Genomic DNA, 26,348 nt, shown 5'->3' with positions numbered 1-26,348 from the left:
TTTTCAGTGCTCCATTGGCACAGCTTGTGTACACACTGTGCAATGAGAGCACTGTGATGCCTCCTGCTGTGCGGTGGGGTACGCAGCATCATGCCAGCATGGGGGCAGATTCAGGGTGCACAGCATGTGGTCACCATGCCCCCACTCCACCACAATGCTGGTGTTTATCGCCAGTCTGTACAGCCTCTAAGGGAGGATACAGATGCTGCCCCTTTCTGCTCTGGATGGATGCCACAGCAGACAAACAGCACGGCTTCCGGGAGGCCTAAAAAGAACCCGCTTCCATACTCCCATGTGGGTGCCATTGGCGCACTTGCGCATGATCATGACATCCATGTGGCACAACGCTGTTTGGGTGCTGAGCTGCATGGATGTCATCATCGCACACCCCGTGTGGATGTGAGCTGCATGCCGACAGTAGGGCTGGATGCAAGTGGATGCCCAGCCTTACCTAGCCCTAATTTCGACCCCAGGTCAGCGCAAAGCACCAGTCTGTACCGGGTCTAAGTCCTTTTTTAAAGCACAGGTTTCTCGTGTATAAAAAGACCCTCACGTTAGTCATGGTGGTTTCATTATATTAGAAGCCTCTTCTGATCTATTGTGCTATATAATCTTGGATAGCTGATGAGCGACTATCTTGGACAGCTGATGAGCAATGGCTGAATGGAACGGTGTGCGATAACATTTGTTGCCAGCCTGTTATCAATTTGCAATTTTGTGGTTATGCAAAAAGAGACATTGCAGTTTCAGTTGTTTAAAACAGCGCAATTATATCAGGTGGGAAGCTTCATGAGATAGTCTCCTATGACTCTGGAGACTATCCCTGCTCAGCCATGGAAACCCACTGGTGACCTTGGGCAAATCACACTCTCTCAACCTCAATGGAAGGCAAAGGCAACCCCCTTCCCACTGAAAATTCTTTACAAGAAAACCCTGTGATAGACTTGCCTTTTGGCCATTTAGGCAAATACAAAATGTTGAGGCTTCTCCTAGCTTGTCAGTTCTTCCGCCTCAATAATTTTTCCAACTTGACCACACCTGGATATTGCTTGGCCACACATGTCTTGGTTTTCATCTGTGAAACATTGGGATAGCCAGTTGAATCTGGTTTTGAGAAATCAAATTAATGATGCAAGTACTCTTGGATTTTTGATGTTATTTTGCATTGTTAGTATATTTCATTGGTTTTACAGTTTCTGACCACATATAAATGTATCAGTATTGTAAAGTAATAGTATTGATTCCTGAGTCACATTTGATTTGGCAAATCACTGTCATGCCTAACTTTAAAAAAGTGATTCATTTGAAAACTGATCATACCTTTAACCAGGAGATGAATTCCTGATTTCATGTAACATATTTCATCCTTCATATTTGTTGAATTTGTGAAATTGGTGTTTTTGGCCTTCCCAGAGCATCTGAAAGAAAAATTAGTAATCTGACCCACAAATGGGGATTTTGATAGGGAAGCTTTTTTTTAAAAAAACCGACATAGCATTGGATGAATTTCATAACCACAAGACTCTGATGACTAGCAAAATAAACTCAGCTTTTCTGACTGTTTCTTCTGCTTTTTATTTTTAAGCTTACACTCTGAAGCACATCTTTTATTTTTAGATTCCAGTTTTTGATTATTTTTTCATCAGAGTTGTGTGACCTTCAATTTAGTTGTGCCACACATTAGTATCACCTCCACTACCATTCTCTTTTTCGTTGTTGTTAAAGATTCTTCTATTGTGTTTACTCACAGTGATATGGAACATTCCCTTCTAAGATGCAACCCCATAGGTCTCCTGTATCAGGATGTGGACAAGCTGGAGTATGTCCAGAGGAGGGCAATCAAAATGATAAAATGTCTGGAAACTATGCTGTATGAGAAGTGGCTTAGGGAGCTGGAGAAGTGGCTTAGGGAGCCTGAAGAAGAGAAAGTTAAGGGGTGACATGATTGTTTTTTGTTGTGTGCCTTCAAGTAATTTCTGACTTATGACGACCCTAAGGCAACCCTATCATAGGGTTTTTTTTAAACAAGATTTGTTCAGAGGAGATTTACCATTACCTTCCCCTGAGGCTGAGAGAGTGTGACTTGCTTAAGGTCCCCAGTGGGGTTCCATGGGAATCAAACCCTGGTCTCTAGAGTCACAGCCCAACACTCAAACCACTACCCCACACTGACCGTTTAGCCTGGAGAACAGAAGATTAAGGGGTGACATGATAGCCCTGTCTAAATATTTGAAGGGATGTCATATTGAGAATGGAGCAAGCTTGTTTTCTGCTGCTCAAGAGACTAGGAAACAGAACAATGGATTTAAGCTACAGGAAAAGGGATTCCCCCCAAACATTAGGAAGACCTTCCTGAGGTTCAGAGCTGCTTGACAATGGAACACACGGCCTTGGAGAGTTGTGAAGTCTCCTTCTTTGGAGGTTTTTAAAAAAGAGGCTGGATGGCCATCCGTCAGGAGCACTTCCTGTCTTCCTGCATGGCAGGGGGTTGGACTGGATGTCCCTTGTGGTCTCTTCCAAATCTAGGATTCCATGATTCTATGACTTCACGCTGCAAATGAAATGTTGCTTCTGAACTATCTCAATTGTCATGGAAGCCCAGAAGGAGACAAGCCAGGGTACAAGAATGTTGTTATCTCTTTTGAACAGTAATAGGAAGCTCCATCTAAAATAATCTAGTGCCACCTGCTGATAAACTACACAATATGTCTTCATGCATCAGATACTCCCTGGCAAGGAGAAAACTAGCAGATCAGGGAGAGTTTTCATTTAGCGCTTTGCCAGTGGTATGGAAGCTATGTCTGCAGAGAGTTTTTACAGACTATAGAAGAATGTAAAAATATGACATCCCATCCCCTGTGTACGTCTCTTGCTGAAATGTTACATTCTGTTATAACATCTCTCGATCTGTATGTAGACCAAGTTTGCATTTTTTTTTTCAAATACGGTAGAATAAGCAAAAAGACAAAGAGAGATTAGGAAAAGAGAGATGGAGAAAGAAATAAAAGAGAAAAATGGGGAAAGAGAGGGCATAGAGATAGCAAAAAAAAAGTTGACACATACAATGAAGTAAAAGGAAAAGGAGAGGGAGGAGGGGGAAGCAGGAGGAAGGGGAAAGGAGGAGGGAAAAGGAGATGGTGATGATAAATTCCTGCAGTTTGGGGGTAAAAGATGGATCCCATTCTGTGTCTGCTCTAACCAAGTCCTAAAATATTAACTGAGTAACAAACTAGAGGAGAGTCACATTTTCATTCTGCTACAGCCCCTTTCCAGTCCAAATCAGAATGTATGGTTGCAGCTCAGTTTTTTGACAAATTCAAGCTGTCAAGGAGAACTTTGCCCCCGGAATTTGTGTGCGCCTGGTGGAAATTGCTGGGCTATAGATGACCTTGAGGCAAATCAGTATAAAGTGGAGTTATCAAGCTTAGGGAAACAAGCAAAAATAGTGTGATGACCTCAGTAATGTGTAAGATGAATTGCTTATCCACCTGTCTTGAAAAACAAAGACATTCTCAGAATGCAGAAAAGTGCTATTAGAAGCACGGCCCATTCAAAGTTTGTTCAAGACACCATGGACCTTCAGTGCTACTAGGGATTGCTTGTTCACAGTAAGAGAAGAGAAGCCTTAACACAGTGGCTGTAGACAGCTGTTATGTGACAGTAGAATGGTCATTCCCCATACTAATTTGCCATGGAACAAAGATGATTATATCAGTGGGAATAGATTGCTAGGTTGGGTACAAGCTGGTTACACCCTCAACAAACTGAAGAGCAGGATTTGTGCTTAAAGTTCTGTCAAATGAGATAAAGGTGACTGATTTCCTCCACCTTCCAGACTCAAAGGTGCGGTACTGCACCCGCCCCTTTTAGCTCTGGATTGGGGGCAGGGCAGCCTCACCAGCAGCCCTGCAGTCCCAATCTGGAGTTTTTCTACAAAATGCCGCTTCTCCATGGCATGGAAAAGGGGTGCCCTTGGGGCTTCATGCACCTGGACACCCCAGGAGCCACAGCCATGGGAGAAAGGGGTCACCTGGCCCCTTTCTCCCCAGTGTCATTTCTGGTAGCCATTTGGTGGCTACAGGAATGAGGAGCGCACTCAGAAGGAGCTCTGTTTTGGCATGTGTGTGACATAATCATGGCTGCCCCTGTGTAGATGGGAGGCTGCCATGATTACGGCACCACCGTGTATTAGGCTTGTGGGGCATGTGGACGCTTCGTCCCTGGGCAATCCTAGTACATGGCCAGGTCGGCGCAAAGTGCCAGTCTGGATCGTGCCAAAGTTTCAGTCACAGCCATCCCCTCCCATCATGGCTTTTGCCTCCCAAGTGTAGAGTGCGAAAGGAGCACAGAGGAACACCCAGCTCTGTTGGGTTGCCAGACACAAAGTCCATACACTGCAGAGGAAATAACTGTGTTGGGAAAGGGTGGCTACAGCTGGTTTGGGTTTGGAAGGTGAGGGAAGACAGGCAATGGGGTCACTCGGAGGTGACAGATGCTTGTTGAAAGAAAGTAATAAATTTATTTACAAGTCAGGCTGAATACTGTATCTCTTTTAGTGGATGGTGTTCACAATGGATACGGTGTATAAATACTTTATTAGTGACACAGTTTAACAGTTTTTTTGCTTGTTTTTGTAACTGTTTCTCTATTGCTTTATATATGTTTCCTTACTGTGAGCCCAAACAGACAGGCCAAAATGAAGATGCTTTGGGCTACTTTGGAAGTGTGCTGTTTAAATGATGCACGTGTTCTAAGAGGATGGAAGCCATGCCAAAGCCACACTCCAGTTCCAAGGACTGGAACACAGCTTTGGCGCAGTTTCTGGTCTCTTAAGATATGTGTGTCATTTAAACAGCACATTTCCAAAGTGGCCCAAAGCAACTTTATTTTGGCCTGTCTGTACCGGCCCTAAGTTCTCACAGAACCTTTATTAAACTTTTGTATCTTATAAACCCTTCTGGTTACCTGTGTCTCCACTACTCACCAAACACTATTTTCCCGCAGGACATTACAACAAAATAATTAAGGACACTCTTCGTCCCTTTTTTGGCAACCTAAAATCCTTTCTAACTGTCTTCACAGCAGTCTACCCTAGCCTCAATGGATCTTCACCCCATAGGGCACAATAAACATCAATAAACATGTGCCCCATAGGGCACAATAAACATCAACAGCCTTTTCAAACCTGCTCCTTCCTCTTATATACTCACTTCTGGGAGCAGCCGCCACCTTTTCCTGGCTTCACTCCCACTGACTAGTCCCAAGGTTCTAATCTGCCTGTTGTCTGCACAACTGCATTTAGACTGGAGTCTAAAGAAGGCATGGTCCCCAGAAGGCAATTCCCCTTTAAGAAAGAGTTAGATTGTATGCACAGTTATAACTATTTGATACCACATTAACTGCTGTGATTCCATCCTTGGAATCCTTGTATTTGTAGTTTTGGGAAGGTACTTAGAGCATTGTGATGGAGACCTCTAGTCCACTCCTAGTCCTTAATTTCATTGGTTGGAGCCATTAGTTGGAGCAGTTGAAGATGGTATCAAACTGACATAACCATGTAGTGTAAATGTATTTCCTTCTGTCTATGTCATAGTTCCAACCCAAAGAATCATGAAAAACACTTTCTCTAGGCTTTGTAAATGAAAGTCCTCAGCCTGTAAGTGTACAGATATTTTGGGCACGTACAGGACAAATGGCATTTACAAAAAAAAAAAAACAAAAACCCAAACTATTAGAGAATTTCAGTTAACATCATACATAGAGTGAGGAATGCTAACTCATCATACAGGATTTTGTTTATACTTTGGTTAACAATGGTTTCCCTCTTTCTACTCTGTGGCTCAGTATGTATTCCTTACCCTCCAGGTACAACTGGCTGTGTTAGGAAAGAAGCCATAAAGGTCTGGCAGGAATGAAAACTGCCAAATTGGAGAACAGTACATTTCTTCAAGATGTGAAGACACCCCCCCCTTTATTCTTTATTCTCATCAACACAATGTAGCACGATTGTAAAAGAAGTTCTATTATTTATAGCTGGCATTGGATCATAGTTCTAATGTTTGGCAAGCTTTTTGCCAGTTAAAGGTAATAAAATGAATTAACAATGATTTCCAATTAACAGGAATTATATATTTCTTGACCTTTGAATTGACATCCAATATTATTCCACTGTTGTTTTACATGTTCAAGGGTTAGCTTTGAATACCTCTAGATATTTTAGTTTGGCATTAATAAATCACCAAGAAATCAAGACATCTTTCTGGACTGGACTAAGAACCACACTACACCTTAAAGTGTTTCTGTTGTCATCTCTAATTTGGCTCAGGTGCAAATTGCATATTGTGTTAGTAATTTTATATGTTCAAAGGCAGGTCTCCCTCTGCCTTGTCATATGAAACCTCTCCACGTTCATAACTTATCTTCCCATAATTTCTCCCCTGAGGCCAATTTTCCATCTCCACTTTCTTTGCAAACACACACAATAGTAACCTTTATTTTTAAAAAAGAACTTTGTATACAGACCAACTGGCAATATCCCCAGAGCACTTACAAATATAAAAACAAGGACAGTTAATAAAATCACACATATTACTGTAAAAAGGAGTAAAACAATTGAAACAGAATAAAGATGTTAAAATATACAATATTCAGATTTTAAAATGATGTTAAGAGCCAGCAATAAAACCTAAACAGCCAAAAACAGCAATAAATTGCCTATCAAAAGAGGCCTGGTTTCTAAATAATACTAATGATCATGCCACATCAATTTCTTTTTGGAAGACCTGCTACAGATGGGGTGGCCACTATGGAGAATACTTTCCCTGGTAGCCACTAATCACATCCTTGTGTAATGTGACATCCAGAGAAGACTCTCTAAGGATGGCTTTAGTGATATGAGGGACATATCATATAGGGAGGTGGTTTTCCAGGAAGGCAAAGTGATGTAGAACTTTAAAGTTTAGTAGTTTGTTATGCTGTCTTTATCATGAGATATTTACTATAGAAACTCTTTCTCTTTCCAGCCATGGAGTTGTCCACTATCACTGGCATGATGGGGAAATTCACAACACAGGGATGTCCACCATTTACTCCTAGACAATAGAGCAGTGGTACTTGGCTTGCCATGACACTTTCTGGCACCTCAGTATTGATGTTTTACTACTGACCTACCCCTGTAAATGAGACTCAGCATGGTGTAGTGGTTCAAGCGTTCAATTATGACACTGGAGACCAGGGTTTGAATTCCCGTTGAGCCATTCAATCCTCTGGGTGACCTTGGACAAGTCATTCACCCTCACTCTCAAAGCAAGGCAAAGGTAAACCTCCCTCTGAACAAATTTTACCAAAAAATCCTGTGATAGGTTTGCCTTGGGGATTGCAATAACTCAGAAATTATTTGAAGGTGCCTAACAACAACAACCCCGTAAACAAAAGTTAAAGCTGGCACTCTGAGGCAGCTGGGTTTTGCCTCCTACTACAATTTCCCCCACTAATTGAAACACAGCATCATTTGGGGGAAATATAACCTCCAATCTTTCAAACAAGTGAACTGGGACATATGTGGCCAAGTGGCATCAGATGTGGCCAAGATGTCAAAAGTTATTAACGAGGAAGAACAGACAAGCTAGGAGTGGTTGTGGTAGTTTACTTTTGCTTGAATCTACTGGGAAGAACAAGATTTTTCCACCTCCTCTCCTCTTTCTGTTGTTGGGTGAACTGAGTGCAAGTTACTTTTGCAGTTGAAAACAGTTTTCAGCAACTAGTAAGCTAAGGATGAAGAGGGAAAGTAGGAGATAAAGAATGAAACTGAGGGGCTCAGCAGATGGTTCCAATGGCCCCAACCCTGGAAGTGCTGGGTTGGGGATGTGGCAACCATAAATAATAATAATAATAATAATAAAACTTTTATTTATATCCTGAATTTCTGTGACAGGACAATCAAAACGGCTTACAACACGTTAAAATCCACATTTACAAATTTATATCCCAAATCCCCCCTGCTTAAAACAGGATTAAACAAGTTACAATTAAAACATCTATTAAAAACACAATAAAAAATACAGCGAGGAAAGAGCAGTGGGCTGATACATGATGTGGGGGGCAGTCATTCTGTGGCCACACACCATGCCCTCAACCCAGCACAAAAAGAAGCTGCAAAAAGTGAGTCTTTTTTGCACCGCAGAAACGGCGCCCTTTTTCCTGCTGACACAGCTCTTTGACACAGCTCATCTACATGCTGTGCCAAAGATGAGGCGTGATGCCACCTGCTGAGGGGTGAGGTGTGTGGCATTTATTGCCAGTCTGTTGAGGGCCTGGGACATTCTCGAAAAAATTGAAAAAATGAGATGACAGAGGATTAATCGACAGTGCCCTCATCAAATCAGGACAGTAGGAAGGTATGTGGGACATGGTGAGTCATTAAAAATCTGGCTAGATCTGGTGGCTCAAGCAGTTAATCTGGTGGCTCAAGCAGTTAAGACGCTGACTCTGTTGACTGCAAAACCAGTAGGTTGGCAGTTCGTATTCCAAGAGCTGCATGATGGGGGTGAGCTGTCATCACTAGTCCTAGCTTCTGCCAACCTAGCAGTTTCAAAACATGTAAAAGTCAAGTAGATAAATAGGTACCACGTTGGTGGACAGGTAACAGAGGCCCAGTACACATGATGTGCTAGGGTTGCCTGGGGGCGGAGCGCCCACACGCCCCACAACCCTAGCACATGACGAGGGTGTAATAATGGTGGTGCTATGTATACGTGGGTGCCACCATTGTCACGTAAGTGCCACGTGGCACCACCGTGGCATAAAAGAACCCGCTATTCTCGGGTTCTTTTTCCTCTGCCGGGAAGCCATGCGGTTTGGTGGCTGCAGCTTCCCTGTGGAGGAAAAACAGCCGTTCGCAGGCCTCCCTTTTTGAGTGGTATGTACCACACCAGAGTTCTGTGCAGTCATGCTGGCCACATGGTCACAAAGTTGTCTTTGACAACACTGGCTCTTTTAGTAACGGAGATGAGCACCACCCCCTGTGGTCAGACATGACTTGTCAAAGTCTTTTACCTTTACCTAGACATAGATGCTGGCATTATTTCTGTTCTGCTACTTGACCCAATACTAGTGTGACCAGAACATTGGAAAGTTTCTGTTCAGAGTACAGTTCCAAAGACAAGCCCAATTGGGGTCTGGAAAGCCCTGTTTTCATTAATGGGCAGTAGAGTATATATTTAATACAAATGCCATCTGCCCACCATGTTTAGGTAGGATGAATGCCTACAAATAGTTTTACCATTTGTTATAACAACAAAACCAACTTGAAATTGGAGGAGAAATAACTTTATAGTTAATATTTTTAAAATATCAAAATTCTTTTTTTCCTTCCACCCTTTTTCTTAAGCAGTATTTAAGGTTCTCATTCCCTCTTACTGACACAATTTTGAGAAAAAGATATAATCTGTATTTTACCTGCCTCCAGCACATCCTTCTGACAAGCTAATCATATTTGATAGAAATCACAGCCATCACAAAATTAGACCTAGATTGGGTGAGGCAAGGCCATCTCATAGTGAGAAATTGTGCGACATGTAAATGACTTAAGATAATACAGGATACAGATTGGATGGTTTGAATGAATGGTTCAGTTAGCTCTTGACAATCTCGTTGTGAATTGACCTATCCTTTCAATATTTTGCCTTTGTACTGACTGTCTGGATCTGTTATGAAAAAAGGAAATCAAAGCTTTTTCTTGTTATCACCTCACTCTGTTGCAGTCTTGGGTTTGAGTCAGTCTGAAGTGTGTTTTAGTGGAGAGACAGCAATAGTGTATAGGCTGCTGCACATCTAGGTAGCAAATTCCATTTAATACACATACCTTCTCAAAATTCTTCATCTAAAAAGCTTGGGTCCTTTTCAACCCATCCATTGTATAGGATCTTCACTGTAATATAGCCCCTGCTAAGGTGTGGTACACTTTCAGGTGAGGTGAGCATCTTGTGGCCCTCCAGATGTTGTTGGCCTTCAATTCCCATCCTCCTTAAGGCAGCACAGCCAATTATAAGCAACATTAGGCGTTCCCATCCATCAACATCTGGAGCGTCACAAGTTGTCCATCCTTGCTTTAATAGAATGGTGGGATATATATTATTGGAATAACTGAGGCTAATACAGACATTCTGCTAAAAACAGCTGCCTCCTTAATAGCTCCAGATTCAAAGGGGTTCTCATCAAAGTGCCTTTAGGTAGGCTACTTCAATATTAGATTTAGCTGGGATCAAGCTCAGAGCATGAAAATGTTGTTTGTAATATAACCACCAGCATTGTTGGGAATTCTGGAAGGTGTGCTCCAAAAACATATCATTTTCTCACCTGTGGCCTAGAATTCAGCCCCTAATAGTCTGGATTTGTGGGACTGCATACCCTCCAGCATTTTAAAGATGAAAAACAGGACATGTGTGGACAATCAATATCAGAGCATGGTCAAAATTGCAAAAGATATTCATGAGAAAGAACACACAAGTTTGGAGAAGATGCAGCAGTTTGCTTTTCTTGAGCCTACTGGGAAGGGCAAGTTTCCAACCTCTCCTCTCTTCTTCCTCTGCTGAGTTAATTAATTGCAAACTACTTTTGTGCTTTAAACTCCGTTTGCAACAGTTGAAGTAAGCTGAGGACTAAGGGGAAAACAGGAAAAGAGAGAAATGAGAATATTTTAAAAGCAGCTGAAAAAATCGGATGGCAGAAGATTAATCAGAACTTTCTCTGCCAAATTGGGATAGTTGGAGGGTATGTTACACTTGCCCATGAACAAGATTTGTATTTACAGGCCAGTTTTAATGTATATTTCCTTGTGAGAATGCTGATATAAGTTTGGACCATAATGAGCTGTCCAGCTTCCAAGACACACATTGTGGTGCACATGGTTTGGGTCTCCCATTTTCTGGTAAATGGATAATTGAACCCAAGGTGGCAGAATTCAAGATTGGTACTGGGATAGGGGCTTTGCCACTCCACCCCCATCCTTCAGAAACCTGGATCTGGATTGGAAGTAGAGATCTTCCCTTCACTGCCTTGCATTTTCTTTTCACTGCATTCATGAGTGGCAGTAGTAGTATACATGTGTTCCTTTGTACGTTTTCTGAGTGTAACCCTCATGATCTCCCAATATTGAATATGCTACATAAGGCTGACGGGAGGTGCAGCCCAACAATATATGTAAAACCACACATTCTTCACCCCTGAGTAATGGAGCAGAAGAAAGGGATATCATTGGGATTGGGGAAATGTGAGAGACAAATTAACTTCTTCATAGCACCGCATATCACACCATAGCATAATAGCTTGACTCAGCTCTATTGAAGCCAAATGCTGCTGGGCCTCAAAAATTCACTACCTTTTCAATGCCTTAGAAGGCCACCTGTTGCTTGCTGTCATTCTCAGCAACTCAGATCACCCATTATTTCTTTTGTTTCCTTTTCCAAGGCTTTGGAAGGCTTTAGAAAATGAGTTCAAAGATGCTGTTTGAAACAGGAGAGTTACAACTGTGAGCCAAATAATGTTGGGTTTGTTTGTTTACTGCTGTGCTTTTGGAAGGAAGGGCCAGTCAGATAAGAAACAATTAAATGGACAGAGGTTCCACAAAACAGGAGTAAATCTCGCCTGAACAGATGTGGTTAAGAAGAGACAAGATGATCAGTACCAGAGTAGAAAGAAAGCATGTGTGGAGTCATGCCTGTGAGACCTCTGGATAAATAACTCATCAACTTGGTTCACAAAAAGAAGGGAACTTTCCCAATTTCCACTGGACTGTATTTTGCTGACAAAAAACACCACTAACATGCCATGTTTAACTGTAAATATGCATATTTTAATTTAATTGCAGACTATAGGGCCACACCATCTGGCCTTAAAAAAAAACCCTTTCGTTTCTTACTCTTGTTGTTAGTTGCCCTCCAGTAGACTTTGACTCATGGGGACCCTGTGAATGATGCACCTCCAGCCCCTCCGTCCTCAACCACTCTGCTCAAATAGGGTGACGTTCTCACTACAAAGCAGGACAAAGCACCGCAAAGTGTAGGACATTCAAGAAAAATGTAAGACATTACAAAATAAAAGCTAAAAACAGTAATATAAATACAAATCCCCACTTCTTAGTCATGCTAAAAATGGAGGGTAGTTTGAAATTCCTTCTGAACCGAAGGCTGAAATGCAGGACATGTCCTGGAAAAGGAGGATGTATGGTCTCCCTGTGCTCAAATCCTTCAAGTTCTTGGCCATGGTCTCATTGATTGGCTCTATCCTTTCTTTCTTCTCCCCTCCACTTCTCCTGACATTATTGTTATTTCTAATAAGGCATGGCCAAAGCATGACAGCCTAAATTTAGTCATCTTGGCCTCCTGGGAAACGTCAGGCTTTATCTGTTCGGTTACCTGTTATTATTTGTCTTTTTTCTATCTCTACTTCCTATTTTCTTTATGTATCACCCAGATGGGCAAAGTATTCTTAAGAACACAAAAGCTTGCATAGTTTGGTGTGGTTGTGATTGGTCTTAATAAAGACATTGTCCAATAGTAAGTTTTGTTTTTTCCTTCTTTAATTTTCATTCTTGTTTACTCTTACCAGGGACGTAGCCAAGGGGGGGGGGTCTTGGGGTCCGGACCCCCTTCCGTTAGATAAAATGAATGGTGCGTGCTGCTGCGCTGCCGCACCCAAGCCCCATTATAATGGTGGCACTTAGTCTGGACCCCCCCTTCCCAAAATTCTGGCTACATCCCTACTCTTACCCTCTCCATCTTTCCTTGCCTCCTTTCGTCTCTTCTCTCCATTCTCAGTCCACCTGTCTCCCTCCCATATCTCTTTGGGTCATTTCACACTGTACAACCACAGTGCTGTGATTCCACTTTAACTTCCATGGAAACATACTAAGGAACAGGGGTGTTTTTAATACAGTGCAAGGAGTGTGGATCACATCAGGTGACACTCTAAGGGGTGTGTGTGACACCAGTGCTTCTCAAACATTTGCCTTTTGGCAGAAACAGACTGTGGCGGAAGTGTCCCTTTAAATGCTGAAGAGACGGTGTGAGTGAGGTGAGGCACAGTAGGAAGAGGAAGAAGAGGCCACAGTTTTTTAAAAATTAAATTTAATATTAAACCCCATCACATCTTACTGAATTTTTACTTTAACCACATGAAACTATGTACATATAAATACATTTAGGCTGTGGGTACAATATTGTAATTTATAGGGACAATTTTAATCTTGCTAGTTACTCATGTCACAATGATTGCCCTTACTTTCAGTGACCTACAGAATTATGATTTATATGTAATGTTAGTAGAAAAAACATTACTAAGGGTTCTGTATGGTGTGGCATGGGAGGAGGTCAGTGTGTGTGTGTACAATACCATGAGTTACTGCACCGGTTGACGCCAACCCTACTGACGCCACTGCTATGGAATCCTGGGAATTGTAGTTTAGTGTTAGAATTCACAGCTGGATAGCAACCTCAAACCATAGGATTCTATGGAATGCAGTCATGGCAGTTAAAGTGAAATAATAGAGCTACAATTGTGTGGTGTGAAAGGGCCCATTTCTTGCAATACTCATGCATTCACTAATTGCAGTTTTTAAACCTTCTTTATTTCCCTCCCCTTCTTCATCTCTCTTTATTCTTTCCACTCTCTACTGAGAAGACAGATGGAGGGTGCTGAGAAGATGAGATAATTTGATAAGCCCAACAACTGCTTTTAATTTTAACCCTCACTCCATGTGGTTTACTTATTTATTGTAGGCTTGCATGATAAATGATAAATATATTTTAAAGCAACAACAACAACAACAATTTGAAATCACCAGAGGATATGAAGGACTTTAGATGGATTGTGAACTCCCTTTGGCATTTTCATCAATTTTTGATTTTATTTTTCACATTACAAATTAGCCACAGGATGATCATAAACTAAGCTGTATACAAATGTAAACCAAGCATGGGCTAAGTGGTGAGCCAGTGTGGTGCAGTTTGGGTGTTGGGCTATGATTCTGGAGACCAGGGTTCAAATCCCAGCTTGGCCATGTAAAATCCCTGGGTGACCTTGGACAAGACACACACTCTCAGCCTCAGAGGATGGAAATGGCAACCCCCCCTTTGAAGAAACTTTCCAAGAAAACCTCAGTTGGAAATGACTTGATGACACACAACAGCAACAGCAATTGGCTGAGTTACAGGATAATTTGTGCAGATACTTTTATGAGGCACTACAGGATCAGAACAGGCTATGTGCTTCCACACAATAGTACTACCATAAGCAAGGCTCAGCATGCAGGGATATTTTCTACAGTGTTCATTATTTAAGTACCACATTAGCTCCAGTAAACATTGTTTTGTGGGATGTTATGCAATGTATTTCAGGGTGAGTAACTCCCCCTTTTGATTTTATTACACTTTGCTTTCATTTTATTACAGTGCTATAAAAGAGGCAGTTTCTGTTACTGAAATCCATCTGAGAGGGATCTCATTACCTGAAAAAAATAGCTTTTGATCTTTACACTTCAACCATAATCCTCTTCTTCTCTGAAAACGGTATGGCCTGCACTATAAATACTACTCTTCAAACACATTCCCCAGGAATGTCTATCAAATAAAAACAGATGAATTAGTTCAGCTGGCTTAAAAGGTGCAAGCATATTCAGAATTTAAGATTTTAAAATTTTAGACATAAATTTCAGCTTCAGGGTAAAAATCATGGGATCATCCAGATACTGTTGACTCCAAATCCCAGTGGCCCTAGCCCCCATGACCAACAGTGAAGAATTTGGGGGGGTTGGAGTGGATGGGGCGATGTTTTCTTCCAGTCTGATAATGCCAGAGCCTGACACTAGTGTCACATCTACACTGTAGAAAAATGCAGTTTGACACCACTTTAAGCACTGTAACTCAATCCTATGGAAACCTGGGATTTGTAGTTTTATAAGGTCTTTAGCTTTGCCTGCCAAAGAGTGCTGGGTGCCTCACAAAACTACAAATCAAGGATTCTGTAGAATGGAACTATGGTAGTTAAAGTGTGTCAAATGGTATTATTTCTATGGTATCGGTGTACCTTAGGTCACAGTGCTTCAACCTCTTCAGTAGTTTAATATTTGTTTGCTTTTATCAGTTTACATGAATGCTGAAAAAAAATAATGAAACACTCAAGCTGAGTGATGAAAGATACAGACAAAAGGAAGTCATTCTTCAAATGACATATTGTTAAACCACAGCAACCACAACACATGTAGTGATAGTTGGTGGCCAACTTGGATAGCTTGTAAAGACAATTGGGCATATTCATGGAGACTAGTTTTATCAGTCAATAGTAGTCATATTGACATATAGTCAAAGGCGATATGACTGTAAATACCAGTTCTGAGGTGCAGCAGGAAGAGGATGCAATTGCCCTCATGTCCTGCTCGCAGTCTTCTCATAAGCAGCTGGTTGGCCACTGTGAGACAGGCCTTTGGTTTGAGCCAGTAGTGCTCTTCTCACATTCTTATCCTGAGACTTAGTGGAAAGAGACTTACAACCCATTAGTCAACTGTCTCTGTGCTATCACAAGGCAGTACCACTCTACCTCATAGTCCTGTCCCATAGAAAAATTAAAAATTAAAAATTAAAATTCTGAAGGATCACAGTGCCCCACAAATGAGGAACAGGTCCATTACAAAAAAGGTGCTCCTCACCACATCATTCTCTCAACATCACTTCTGTCTTGATCCATGTGGTTCTGAAACTGCAATCTCTTTTATGCTGGAATCAATGGACCAGACCCTCTCTGTCATGTTCTTTTCTCTTCTCCTTAACCCTTTATTGTGCCTCACCATGAGATTTTTTTTATATAGGGCAGAATATAAATATTTCAATCCCCCCCTCTCTCTGTCATGCCTATCTCTATCTATCTATCTATCTATCTATCTATCTATCTATCTATCTATCTATCATCTATCTATCTAATCTATCTGAGGCAGAATATAAATATTTCAAACATATGTATATCTATCTACATTGTTTGCAAATCGGCTGACTGAGTGAGGCTAGAAGCCGGGATGCAGATGCCTAGTGGCAGCAGCAGTGTTTTTGAGTGCGATAATTCCTGATTGCAACCCATAACGCGACTGTATCCAGCAGGGGTAAATCGCTTTATTTAGACTGCAATAATCTCCACTGTTGATACTTCTGTGGACTAAGGAGGATTCAGCACATCCACCAACTGTAATTCACAAAGGATTGAACCAATGTGCATCTATGGACTATTTCAAAACCAAGATGGAAGAGGAACTGGAGACCAGAAGGTGGGGAACATATACGGAATAGTAGTGAGCTGTAGTGCCTCATTTTCTCCTCTTGTATGTTTTTAAACAGAGAAGATCAACAGCTGAGTATGGCTCCTGAATTTAACAGCTGAATAAGGAGTTTATTAGACAAGGGAAATTGGAAGTATAATCCAATGGCAATCTGAACACAATCATGGGGTTTAATGTAATTGTGTGATAGACTACCACAAACTATTTCAGGCAATGGGAAGTCAGTCCGAACACAATCCTGGGATTTCATGTTATTGTGTGAGAGATGATCACACACAATTTTGGGCAATGGCAAGCTATTTTCGGGCAATGGTAAGTCAGTTTGAATGCAATTTGAATTCACGTAAATTCGCTGAACTAGCTAATTCACGTGAATGCATTCTGGCCCCACTTTCTTTTTGTTTGAAATTAAGAGAAATTCCTCCTGTGTGATAAACTCCTAAGACTCATTGAAGAGCAATATCTTAAAAAGGCTTGGGTGGTTTAATATATCACAAATCCATTAAATATATACAGCAGGGGTGGGAGTTGTGCAGCCCTCAAGATGTTCTTGGACTGCAGTGCTCAGCAACCCTAACCAGTGTAGCCCAAGATGAGGAAGGCTGGGAGTTGTTCTTCAACTATATCCGAAAGGCTGCAGCATTTCCTGATCTACAGTTTTGCTTCTGCTGATGGTTGCCTAGATGGAAAAGATCCATTTGAGTGCATAGCAACTTGGAACAAGCCATTAGTGTTGTTGACTGGGGTTCTTCTTCCCACTTCCTATGGGCAGGAAGGGATTGGCACATAAGGAAGCCCTCTAAGAAGATCAAGCATTGTGTCTTCAAAAGTTAATGAGATGGAACAAGAATGCCATTTTTCTAGACATAGCTGTATAAAGTGTGCTATATAATAAAGTGGCTGGGATAGGAGAATGACACCATGCTTTGAAGAGTTCAGTTTCAAACTGGCTTTTGAAACCATTTTGCTGATTATGGTTGGTTTTAATATTTTTTAGTTAAGGCAATGATTTTAATGACTTTAGGTTTTCAATTTATTTTTATTTTTTTATTACGAGCTAATCTTCTTAATTTATTGTTAGCTATCTTGATGCAATAAACAAACACATATAGGATGAAGCAGAAATAAAGCTTGATAGTTTATGATTAGTTTAAAAGCAATATAACTTTTCTGGGAGGTTTTTTTGAGAAGCAGGCCATGGCAGATGGGGTGAAACATATAAACCATTTGGCTTCTTATAATATTTCAGTCTGAAATATGATTTAACTTAGCATGTGTGACTTTGGAGAGAATGGACAGAGACAAAGAATAATGGACCCTTTTAAAGGTTGTTTTAATTGGAAAAGCTAAGAGATAGATTACTGGTATCTACTATCTGCTTTTTAGTATCTGCCAGACAGCAAGCTGCTGTCTAGGATGACAGTTTGATCAGATTTTTTTTTTTAAAAAAAAAGGAAATCCAAGCTTTACAACGGAACTGATTTCTTCACTTGCTTGTGTTGTCAAATGACAGCATTTTAGAATTCCATCTCAATTAAATACCAGGCCTGTTCAAAAGTTCATTTGCACCTCGCTGCTCCCTCCACAGAGATATTTAAAGAGAATACGGATTAAGCATACCTTTTCCAAAATCAAGCCTACCTGAAATCAACAGATGTCTAAAATAGAGTTTCTTACTGTCCTCAGTACTACTCCATATGCTTTGCAAAGTCAACAGGGAAGAATGTGGCCCCAAATCCAACCGTGTTTTATATCAGAGTAGTGTCTTGAGGCTCTAGACATAAACTCCAATGGAGTTTATCACACGGGCAAAAGAAACAGGATATTGGTGCTATACTCCCACAATATCCCATGAACATTGTGCACTAACATAGTGCTTTTCACATGACGTTGTCATAAATGCATGATTATCCTGTGAATAAAGCCGCTTTTTATTCATGGGATTTTCCTGAAAATAAAAAGCAGCGTGATTTTGCTGCTTTATTCAAGGGATAATTGTGCATTTATGCTGAGGTTGTGCGATGCCATGTGAAAAGCATCATGTTAGTGCATGATATTCACAGACTACTGACAGGAGCATATCGCTAATGTCCCATTTCTTTTGTTCATGTGATAAACTCCATAGGTGCACTGAGACAAACAGTTTCAGAAAGACACCGAGAGGACTTTCCAGTTGCTGGTTCTCAATGTGTCCCATCACCAGGAGAGCACTGCAGGCATCATTTCCCAGAACCTTCTTCTGCAGCAGATTGGTAAACCTTCAGTTGGGCCACTGCAAGGCAGAAAAGGGGGGGTTTCTGGGGTGTGTGTGTCACTTTTGGTTGTTAATGATCTTGTAACTGTTGAACAGGAAGGGTTTTTGGGTCATCAGACGTAAGTACCACGATGGAGCTCTGTTATCATAGTTATGTCTGATGGTGCAGGCCATGTTTTTATTTTACACAACAGACTGTCTCGATCTAATACGGTACTATGTCTAGTAGATGGTAAGTGACACATTGAGAATGTAATGATCTCTAAGTGGAGAGATTATTTCTGATGCAAAAGGGGTTTCATCAAAGTGGGTGATACTGGGGATACTGTGTAAGTTTGAAGAATCCTAATCAAATAATTTCCAGGCCTCAGTGGAAGGGTACATCAGATGAGTCAGAAGGTACAAAGCCAATAAAAAATGCACAGATTTTCAGTGTTTTTATCTGAAGACAAAAGCAGGGTTAAAACCCTGAATGACAGAGATCTGTGTACTAGATTTAAAAGGAGAAAAGAGGGTTGTGAACTAGCCTGGGAGAAAGCAAAGCAGAGATACTGACAGCCTTAGTGGTTTTGTTGTTAAAATGAGTTGTAGTTCAAAGATGTCCTTCACAAGCCACTCACTTTGGCATCAAAGTGGATTGCAGTAATTTATAGTTGTTGGCTGCCTGCTCAGTGCTCTTCTAAAACAAGGAGCCAGCCTCCTCAGGTTTCTGCAGACTGACTTTTCTAAAGCGGAAGATTCTAACACAATTTTTGTGGTATAGGACTTTGTTGCCAGATTCATTTCAGGGCATAATGGCTGGTAAATAAAAAATGGTGACATCTTTTATTGGGCAAGTGATGCTTGATATAGAAGCCACTGGACTGTCACTTTCGTTTGGTGAACAGAACAGAGTTCACAGAACAGATATTTCCTGTTACCTACTTCCCAATTCATCTGCTTGTTCCTCTCCAAAAATGGGATTGGTAATACTGTAGGATATAAAACGGAAAGCGGGGGAGACTTCAAATGGAGTGTATGATTTCAGTTAGTGTCCCTGTCCCTCAGATCAGGTTCCCTAACCTCTTTGGACTAGTGAGCACATCTGGAGTTTCAAGAAGCCATGATGTGTATCATCACATAATGTCTGACACAGGACTGCTCACCCAGATAGTGGCTGTTGTGGTATGTGCAGCCAGGCACAAACTACTAATTTCTCATAAACAGAAACTGGTAAAAATAATAATAATAAAACCCCAAGAGCCTAAATATGAGGCAAAGGGAAAGATCTGAACCCTGGGGCATAAAACCACACAAGCCTTTCTTCTCTCTCTCTCTCTCTCTCTCTTTGTCCATGAAACATCCGTACACAGGAGATAGATATATCATAAAATCATAAGAAGAGTGGTATTGGATCAGACTAAAATGAAGTGCTCCCTGGAGCTCTTGGATGTGTCATTTTTGTCTTCTCCACCCCTCTCCTCATGCAGGGCACTGAAACATTCTGGGAAAGTAAATTTAAAATGAAAATGGCAGGTAGCTGCAAGCTGATTGCTTTTCTTTGGAAATACTGAAGCTACAAAAGACGGTTAAAATAGTTAAAACAATTAGAAAGCATAGTAACCATTATGAATACCATGGGCAGTGTCCTTGGAAGCCATTTCAAGGAGTCCATCTTAGATTAACAGAAAAGCAGCAAATGAAGCCATTATGCTTTATTTAATAAATGAATAATATGATTGCTTAAATGCCTTGTTTTCAGTATAACTGTAACATGATCCTATTGTTAGTGAATATGCAATGTTTCTTTTTGTTCCTGGTAGGAAAAAAAAACCCAAAGGGGGAAAAAAGGATCAGAGAACACTAGATAAATTGTAGTATATTGTTGTGGAGCTACATAGATTTAATTTGTATTAAAGCTATCTTTTGTAGCCATACAATCTATTCATGTAATGATGCAGGGGTTAAAATTCTAACTTTTTATTATTCTATTGATTTTTTTTTTGCTGCATGTATTTACCATGGCCTTTGGTTTGAACAATGAAAATTTACTAAGTTAATGACAACTTCTGTATTGTTTCCATTCTTCATGCTCCATAACTCTCGTGGGCTAGGAGGGAACTTTTTAGCCCCCCAAACTTGTGGTTTCTTTTTTGATGAATTGACACCTAGACCAGTTGTTACTGTTTGCCTTCAAGTCATTTCCGACTTATGGCAACCCTTTTCTTGGTAAAATTTGTTCAGAGGGAGCTTGCCATTGCCTACCTCTGAGGCTTACAGCATATGACCTGACTTGCTCAAGGTCACTAAGTCAGTTTCCATCGCTTAATGAGGATTCAAACCCAAGAGTCCTAGTCCAATACCCAAACCACTACACCATGCTGACTCACATCTAGACCTATAAAGTAGCAATTCTGTGACACTGGCCCAAAACACACTGCAGAAATAATCCAGCTTGAGTTCACTTTAACTGCCCTGGCTCAGTGCTAGGGAATCCTGGGAATTGAAGTTTATAGTGGCAACAGAGCTCTCGCGTAGAGAAGGCTAAATGTATCACAAAACTACAGTTCCCAGAATTCCCTAACAATGAACCAGGGCAGTTAAAGCAATCTCCATTTGGATTATTTGTGCAGTGTGTTTTCGGCCACTGTTACTGACACAATTGCAAGCAAGGTCCCCAAATTTCAGCCTTTTGCCCCTTGTCATTTTTGTTCTATAGATACAAAAACAGCTGGGAGAAAAACAGTCCCCACAAATCTATTGATTTTCATCATTGTCAACTCAATGCGGCATACTGAGACAAAAAGGCCCCATGCCACTTTTTGGGGATGAACCATGAGACTGCGAAGCAAGGATGATGTGCTACTCCATTTGGAGAAGTAGGTTAGTTCTGTTTGGAGGAAGCTAAAATTGCTTCCATGGGGTAGAGAGACTGGAATTCATTGAGATCAGGAAATGCTTCACAACATAAAAGTGGTTGTTGTTGTTTTTTGCCTTCACGTCATTTCTGATCTATGGTGACCCTAAGGCAACCCTGTAACAGGCTTTTCTTGATAAAAACTATTCAGAGGATGTTAGTCATGGTCTTCCTGTGAGTTTGACAGAATGTAATTTCCCTAAGATCACCAGGTGGGCTTCCATGGCTAAGTGGGGATTCAAACCCTGAATACTAGAGTCCTAGTCCAGCACACAAACCACTACACCACAATGGTTCTCACAATATGTGCACATTATATTTTATTTTTATTGATTTTATTATTACTGATTTTATTTTACTTTTATTCATTTTTGGTTGGCATCCTGTTGGTGAATTATAATTGTGTAAGTCAGACTTCATTGTTGTTATTGTTAATTACCCTTGAGTTTACCCCAACTGATGGTGACCCTGTGGATGAGACATCTCCAAGACTCCCTATCCTCCACTGCTCTCCTAAGATCCTGTCAGTCCATACCTCTGACTTTGATTGTATCCATCTACCTTGTGGTCTTCCTCTTTCTACCTCCCTTAATTTTCTTAGCATTATTGTCACATGAGCCATGCTTTTTCATGATGTGGCTGAAGTACTGTAACTTCAGCTTTATCATTTTGACTTCAGGCTTGATCTGTACAAGGATTTATTTGTTTGCTTTTTTGGGAGGCTCTCCATGGTATCCATAGTACTGTTCTCCAGCACCACATTTCAAATGAGTATATTTTCTTTTCCATTTTCAGCGCTAGAATCTGTGGGAATACAATGACCTGAATGATTCTAACTTTATTGATCAGTTGTATATGTTTACTCTTTAGGATCTTATATAACTCTTTCATGGCTGCTCTTCCCATTTCTACTGCACATGCAGCCTCGGTCTCAGAGCTGAATCTTCCAAAGCAGGATCATGTGTGTTTACTGGCTCCAGGTGTTTGGGTGTGCCATACTTGCTTTGGCACACCCAGCTGTTCTTTTGGGCATGAGTAATTTTTAAAAAGCTCATTGAGATCAGAAAATACCCCCATAACTCACACAATGCATGCTGTTTTTATCCTAGTGTATGAAGGTTTTTATAAAGTGGAGGGAAAAAATAGCACACGCATTTCCATCTTAAGAGATATGATAATGAAATATCAAGAAGAATTCATTTGAGCCAGTGAAGGTGGAAGTATATTGAAATCATGCCCGTTTTAAAGACATGATGGCCCTTTTCTGGCAAGTGCATAATGCCTGGAATCCTGTTAGTGATTTAGTTAGTGTGTAATAGTTAACTTTTTCCCGTACTTTGGATCAAACATTGATCAGAACAGAGAGTGCAGTCAAGAAATAAGAAGACTAAGAATGGGAAGAGCAGTGATGAAAGAACTAGAAATATCCTACAGTGTAATGATATACACCTGAGCATTAAGTCAGAATCATTTAGTCTATGGTATTCCCCATTACCATGTATAGATGCAAGAGCTGGACAGTGAAAAAAATGGATAAGAAGAAAATCATCTCAGTTGAGCTGTGCTGTTGGAGAAGAGTGCTGAGGATACTGTGGACATCCCAAAAAGACAAACAAATAGGTCCTTGAACAGATCAAACCTGAACTATCCCTGAAAGCCAAGATGACTAAATTGTTGTACTTTGGTCACATACCTCATTGGAAAAAAACAATAATGCTAGGAAAAGTAGAAGGCAGTACAAAGAGAGGAAGACCGCGTGTCAGATGGCTAGACAAAAAGAGGTCACGGACCTGAATTTACAAGACCTAAGCAGAGCAGTGGAGGAAAGGGGGTGCTGGAGATGTCTAATAACAGGGTTGCCATGAGTCAAGGTTGACCCAAAGGCAGCTAACAACAAGAACAACAAGTGCAGTTTACACATACACAAATTCCTTTGTTGAACTGGGCAACAATTCCCTTGTGCTCCATTGAAATACCTCCATGTCCAGAACTGTCAAGCTGCAAGAGGGGCTGCTGCTGCTTCTTACTGCTGAGTAAGTGGGGAGAAGGAGTGATGCAGACAACACAGATCTGGCTGCTCTAGGCTCCTGGGGAAGGAAAAAGTGGGTGCACTCTGTACCTTCATTTCTTCCTCATAACTAAATTGACCAGTTGTTTCTTAATGGTTTGTTTCATCTTCCCTTTCCAATCTTTCCCCACCATTAAGCAACAGGGGCTCCTCTTGGGGTCTGACAGCTGTTGGAAAGTGTGAGGATGTGGAACTGTGTGTATGGAGCTACAACACACATGTATGATCCCAGGTTATGTGTTCTAAGTTAGTGAGATGGAACCAGCACCAGGGAATTTATCCAGGCTCACTCTAGAATCACCAGATTCTGATCATTATGGTCCAAAACACACTGCAGAAGTAATCCAGTTTGAAACTGCTTTAACCGTCCTGGCTCCATGCTAGGGAATTCTGGGAACTGTAGTTTTGTGAGACATTTAGCCTACCATGTCAGAGAGCTCTGGAGTCAACAATAAATTACAATTTCCACAATTCCCTACCACTGAGCCAGGGCAGTTAAAGCGGTTTCAAACTGGATTATTTCTGCAGTGTGTTTTGGGCCTATGTTAACAAACACCACACTGGTAGAACCAAAACTCTGTATTCCTTTTGGAGCAGAAGCAGGCAACATGTTTAACCTACCCTTGCTATATTATATTCACATGCTTATTGGGAAATGGAAGCATGTACTCTACTCTTGGAAAATCAGGAACCTAAGACGTGTTGCTCACCAAATTAAAAATGATGCTAGAGCAGTAGAATATGAAGCCACGTGATGTTAAATTTAGAGCAACAGTGCCATGTTGAGCAAGATCTTGGTTGGTAGAGTCAGAGTACATGCTTTTGGTTGTGGACATTCAAATGTAGTTTCTCTACTTCATAGATTTTCATGAACGTCCCCTACAAGAGATCTTTAAAAATGTCTGCCTGAAACAGTGCTGGAGGGATAGGTACATAGATCATATCCATAAGCATTTTGCAGTTTTGTTTTTATCATACAGAGGCATCATTCACCATACTGGGTGAAGCCTTGGGGTAGGGGTGTCACCCGGTGTACTGGTGGGAAGGGATGACCTTCCAGGTCTGTTGGCTCTGCCAGCCAAGTGGAAAAACACATCTCCTCCCTTTCCCATCCAACCAGCAGCTCTGCCAGACCTGGTATGCTGCTTGTGGGAGTAGACTGCCTTCTGGGTCAGGAAAGTGTGTCACTTCCCTTTTCCATCTAGGCAACAGTTCTGTTAGACCTGGAAAAGGTTATTGAAGAGAGGAGGGGATAGTAAATATATTTGCACATGGTGTCAAATATACTAGGTATGCCACTGTTATCATATAAATTGAATTTAGTGCCTACAACATTTGAGAAACTCTGGGATAATGCTTGACTCCCTAATTCATATTCCCAGTCTGACATGCAGATCTCTCCATCCCCCTGCACTTCACTTTTCTCATCTTCACTTTAATTTTGGCGGTACCCATCTCTTCAAGTGTGGATATCTGTGGATGAAGACAGACATCTATCAGTTATCCAGCATGTACTGGGGTCTGGTTCTTGGTCTGTTTTTCACAAGTCTTGTGAAAGGAGATAGGAGACATAGGTTTTCAGTCACAGACCTGGAGAGAATTCAAGCCTCTGACCAACCATCATTTTCTCGCTAATGAACTCTGATTTGTACTTGACATGTTTGTACTTGAGGAAGACAAATGGAAGTGTATATCTTTCCCATCTTTCCCCAGTGAGATGAACAGGCCCAGCGGGATCACTAAAAATACTTTAAATGATTAAAGAAGCTTCCCAAATTAATTTGATGCAAATAAATGACATCAGCTAAAATAACTATAGATTGGACATTTCCAGATTGTGCTCATTCCCTGTTGCTTTTGATACACATTTTACAGGAGGTAAAACCATAATTTTTAAAAAGGTCCAACTCCCTATTCCTTACACTAACCCATAGACATAATTCTCATAACAGTGCAGCTCTACTGACAAAGAATTATTTATGATTGCTTTCCTCTGTTTAACTAAGGCCACAAAGACTGCTGCATTCTCTGTATGCAAAGTCTTTAGAATAAATTGATCTCTCTCTCTCTCTCTCTCTTTTTGTTAAAAGAGAAACAGGTTGTTCCTCAGAAGTGATTAGAGGTGTTTTCATCATGAATATCCCCATCCTCTTGACCTTATTTATGGATTTCATGAAATATGGAGTGTTATAATTTTGATATATAGGCCTAGATAAAAGAAGTTACCATATGAAATGACCAGTGTGCATGTCCCAGCAATACGAATAAACCTAAACACTGTGAAAGGTTATTGTACAATGATGTGTGTATGTTTTAGTGATGTGATCCAGTTTCGAAACAAAGCAATTTGGTGACCTACCATGGTTACCAATGCAAAGACTATGGAACGACCTGCCGGACGAGTTCCATCAATTGACATCTTTAGACAGCTTTAAAAAGGCTGTCAAGACAGATCTCTTCCGGCAGGCCTTTCTTGGATAGATAATCCCAGCCTCAGGAACCCTCTTCTCATGAGAGTCCCTAAGGTCCTCCCTGGAAATTTGAGTGGAATGCTGCCACAGTTTGCTGTTTTGTTTTTGTTTGTTTTGTAATGGTGTGTATGTGTTGATGTTGTTTTAATTTGTTGGTTTTAATTATAATTGATTTAATAACTTTTTTAAGGGGGGGAGGGAAATAGATTTTGATATATATTGTATTGTCTTTTATTATTGTTAGCCGCCCTGATTGACCTCAAAGGAGTGGGATATAAATAAATAAATTATTTATTAATTAATTAATAATATGTGTGGAGCGGTGGTGGGGAAATGAA

This window comes from Sceloporus occidentalis, unplaced genomic scaffold (genome assembly GCF_023333645.1).
Source record: "Sceloporus occidentalis isolate IW3139 unplaced genomic scaffold, rSceOcc1.0.p SCAF_4, whole genome shotgun sequence".
NCBI lineage: Eukaryota > Metazoa > Chordata > Lepidosauria > Squamata > Phrynosomatidae > Sceloporus > Sceloporus occidentalis.
This window is presented reverse-complemented; position numbering follows the sequence as displayed.